Below are 5102 nucleotides of genomic sequence, written 5' to 3'. Positions count from 1 at the left end.
TTTACGTTGTATTTATTTGATATTACAGTTGACTCCTCTTAATTCGGACACTTTGGTTCCTCGCACTTTTGGCGTAATGAAGCGGAGAAACGTCTTCGTCCGAATTAAGCGAAAAATCAATTGTTCGTTACATGGTCATACGTAAAGGCAGACAGCGCTCTGAAAATACTGTTATACTGCGTATTTAATGAATTGCCGCGGCGCTGTAATGCCGCAATTGGCACTGATCGCAGAAAACGCAAAATAGTTAGAGAGTTATACCCGGAGGTGGTCAGTAACGAAGTACTTCTACTTTTTGGAAGTACTCAAGTAGTTTTCCTCTACTTCTGGTACTTACTCAAGTAGATCTGATTTTCTCTACTTCTACTTGTACTTGGTAATATTTAGTGAGCTACTTACTTACTTTTCGCTATTCTCAGTTTGTCAAGTAGAAGTAGTTTAATCCCCCAATTCGAAAGATAGCCTGAGGAATTCCGGGGCTGTTTTCACGGAGTACCAACATTTATTATTCATAAATGTCAAGTAAAGCTCATAAATTTTGTTGCGCTTCACGCACAGTAGTTATGGAGTGACAAATATGTTTTCACGAAAGTATCAGTGAATATAATTTAGGTACCGGATTGCGTGGTTCCGCTCACACCGCATTGTCGCCCATATCAAATATTTCAAGACAACAAATAGGGCCCACCATAACGTTTGAAACTACCGTTTTGCAATCTAGCAATTACCTATCATATCGTAATCTAGCAGCCCATGACGTGTCCTGGTAATCTGGAAAATCCATCTTTTTTGAAGGTCACACCTGTTTTAGCAGATCACCTTTAAAGCTTTATGGACAAAAGACACGAAATATATTTTCCGTTTTTGAAGTGGTATTTGTATTTCAGTTTCAATGTCGAGTATCATACTTTGAGTTCTAACTAGTTTCAGTTCTTTTGACTGCAGAACATACATGTTGAAGCATAAAAGCAAGTGTAGTAATGCCTCTATTTTTCGAAAATAAAACTACACTTAATATAAATTTTACGATCCACAATATTTGTTATTAACGTATACTAATCGCGAAAAATGTTGAAACTGTATCCGATACAACTGACTTCTCCGTATTGCTCTTCGCCTAAACTTGGGACCTTATAATATGGGGTAGGGCGCCATGCCATGATATTATCTAAAACGGGGTCTTCTAGTAAACAAAGGGTTATTACCGCATTTCCTTATCAATATTATAATTTGCATCCCATGTTGCGAAAGAATGCTTATTCTGCCGAAAATCGATACCTCCTGAGATGCATCAATACGAATCAAGTTCTCTGTACCTTCCGCATAGCTCAATTTGCAGATTTTGTCAGTCCATGCGAACGAATTAAGACTGTTTTCAAAACTACTTACTTACTTGAGTAGATTTAAAGTCAGTCAATTCTACTTCTACTTCAAGTAGTTTTAGGTTGCTTATGGAAGAAGTACTTCTACTCGTACTTGAGTAGATTTTTTTCGTCGCTACTTCTACTTCTACTTGAGTAGCTTTCTTGACTACTTTGACCACCTCTGGTTATACCTTCAGGTTAGTTGTCATGTACAGTAGGCTGCTATATTTCGATAACAAACGATTCAATAATTGCTATATACCAGTGGGCAAACAGCGTCTATGTAATGATTGCACATAATGCACATGCGTTTCGCAAGCGGAGAAAGGTTACATAACCTATAACATTAAGAATTGCAAGTCTGTGTCTGAATTAAGCGAATAATTGTCGGAATCAACCGGAGTGTTTTACGGGACATTTTTACTTTTGTTTCGTTCCCGAGCATTTTGGCCGGAAAAGCGGTTGATCGGGCTATCCGGTGACCGAATTAAGCGGGTTCGACTGTATTTGATAGGAGTCCAGGATTCATTAAAACCGTCATTCACGATGCTATCGTGACCACATGAATATACTGGAGCAATATGCCAGCCAATGCGCTGCATGAAGTAATGTTTATAGAAGCATAATGTCCATCATGGAATAAAATAGATATACCATAACAACAGGTCAGTTTATACTATAAGCCCGACGTCGGCGATATATTGACCGTCTCTTGCATAAATACGCAGCGTCATCTTGATGAGCAGTGAGCACACGAATGTTTCATAACAGCGAAAAGCGCGTCAAGGTTGCGTCGTCAGCGTGTGTGACCTGGCAAGTGTATGTTTGCGCGGTTGTCCACTGTCCAGTTATATGCTCTGAAATGGTTGCTGTTATTGCTATAACTATCACTGTCTGGTGCGTATCACGTACCGACCTTTTGTACCGCGGTCAACGAGAGTTGATAGATAGAAATCACAAAAGGAAAAAGGGTTCGGACGGTACAAATCAGGAGGTTTGCAGGAATCGCATAGTTTGAGTTTTCGTTCTCGTGCACAGGATATCTATATTACACTTTGTGGTGTCAATTTCTGTATAACTTGCCATTTGTGTAATAGAGATTCATTGGAGACAGATCAAAACATTTTTCATTTAGGCCGGTAGGCCTAGTTCGCAACATGTGGAAGTCAAATTGGTTTCAGGTGGTACTGAGTATAAAAGCATTTCTTTTTTGTTGTCAAGTTGTCAGTTTTCACAAGTCGTGAATGTAATTTTTTCTAATGTAAGAAATGTATTCGTCGAATCCATAGTTCAATGCTTTATGCGCCATTCAATTCAGTTGCAACCCGTCTATAGATCAGTTTATGGAGAAGAAACTATTGCATCACATTAAATTTTGCCTGGTTAGTGTGTGTTCTTAATAATCAGAGCCGGAGTAGCTAGTGGGCCGCATTTGTTTCGAAATTTCCGGGCCGACTTAGTTACTATCCCGTCCATGCTAATAATCCTATATCCATTTGAAGCAAAGTTTATTTTTTCGTTAATTTGTTGGTAGGCAACAAAATCATAGAACCTCGAGGTGGTATACGCGGTATGAAAAAGGTCGAGAAAAACTGATTTCGGCACTGATGACACACAGTTTAACAGCAATTGAATAGCAACGAAAATGTAGACCTAGAAATTTCAATATTGCTGCGAGCAGGTAAACCGATACGCATAGGTGCCGGACGGACGCCAATTTTCCGTAGGTATATGCGGTGTCGATGATGCCACAAATGCTCGACATCATACTGGGACAGATTAACAAATAAGCTATGTAAAGGCCAAATGATTACTATTCGACCGGCTCGCAAGCGTTTAATATCATCATTTACCTAGTCGCTTCAATATCGTGACAAAATCACGATATCGTCAAGCAGACGTTTACCCAGCTGAGAAAAAGGGACTGAAAAAAGAGGTTTGAAAGTATTTCAAATTAACCGAGGTAGCCTCCATTTACTTGGGTCAAGTACATGCGTAAATGCCTAGCCGTATATCATACGTGGATCAGACAAGCTTTCTCGTGTTGATGAAATTACGTATTTGATATATATAATGCCGGTGTAAGCTCCACTTTCGAGTGTATACTATAACAACTCGAAGGTAAATAAAGAAGCAAATTCATTTGCACATCAGATTACCAGCGAGTTGCGATGGCACCGACGCGCCACGCGCATATCAAATTACCAACAATGGCAAGGCAAATGAATACACATCTCTGCGCGAGATCGTGATCGATCGACATTCGGTGCCTATATGCCGGTATGATATTCAAATTCAATTGCTTGATGGTATGATTAGTGGACGGTGGTGCATGCTTTTACATGTAAACTAACCCCCTCCGCTTTATTGCGTAAATATAAATGCATTTTCAATCATGTAGGTTTAGCGGTTCAGGTGAATTGCTTTTCAAGGTACTATCAAAACGGTTGTAGATTTATGTAAACACGACGCCGAATGGCCATTTGTCACCTAATCCGACCTTTGATCGATTCAATCGGCGTGAAATTGATGTGGCTATCTGTCCAATTGTTCATGTTCGCAGTTTAGGTGTGTTTGAACGATCATAGTATAGGCCTGTAGTTTGGCATACCACCGCATATTGATCTCAAAATGCTAAATAAGACAACGTTGATATCTATGCAATTCGACACTGGATTAGGAATTGTTAGTTTCTAATTTGATTTCGAAATGTGTCGCACTCATTTGCAGCGTCGGTAATTATTTCGCAATGATTGAATATTCTTAATGTTAATTGTATGTATTATCCCATAAGCACAGTTGTGCAAGGCAGTTGCGCTTGCAAATGCTAATATACCTATATTTCGTCAACTAAGGTTGGCCAAAATATTGACGACTCGGCTGCTTCGCTGGAGATATACGATATATAACACTGGTCAACACAATTTTTGTTGACTTTGATCAGACAATTGATATTGACTAACTTTTGGGCGCTGAATTCAAAAATGACTTCCGTTTTTCTCTATCACGTCAAGCTTTTGGGTTAGGCACCCCCCACATTGCCTCAAAACCCACATAATAGCACTACTTTTAATGTTTTGTGTTTACTGTATAAAACGTTTCAAAAACTACAACCAGTCGAAAGTAAATCATTAGACTTCAAATAAACATTTGCACTGCTTTATTTGGTTGATTTAAACTGATATTGCTTGTACAGGACAAATAAAGTGAGAGTTTCAGGGTCCAAATTTACGCTAATAACCCATAATTCTGTACGTTGTCTAGTTTGATACTCGAGCAATAGTCAGCTACCATGTAAGCTCCAATCTACTCTGGTATCTTATCCCTATTATCTTCAGATGTTGGGGGAAATTTTCTCCTTGACCATCTCTGACTATGTCAAGGTTTTCAGGGAAATTATTAAAATATTTTAGATTATTTTAAATGTCTGCTGTCCGACATAAACATATGGCAGTGGCACATGTGTATCAGGGTTGCATGTGCTGTGCATCCTTATTGTCTGAAAAACAAAGAAAACACAATATTTCAAAGCTGACACATATGATCCAATCATGCTCGTAATATTGCAACAATTCTATGTTTCAGTATTGCTCTTAATGTTTATGTATTATTCACGAAGACTAACTGAGTGTGCAATTGTTACTGCACCCAAGACGTTGGGATTTTGGAGAATGCCACACTTTAGGATACTTTTTGAGCTACCTATAGGCATTTGCCATTCACTTGAGTTCTAAATCG

This window comes from Botryllus schlosseri, chromosome 12, assembly GCF_051294905.1.
Source record: "Botryllus schlosseri isolate E-star chromosome 12, Bs_hap1, whole genome shotgun sequence".
NCBI lineage: Eukaryota > Metazoa > Chordata > Ascidiacea > Stolidobranchia > Styelidae > Botryllus > Botryllus schlosseri.
The sequence above is the reverse complement of the archived record's forward strand: the minus strand, read 5'-3'. Positions refer to the sequence as shown.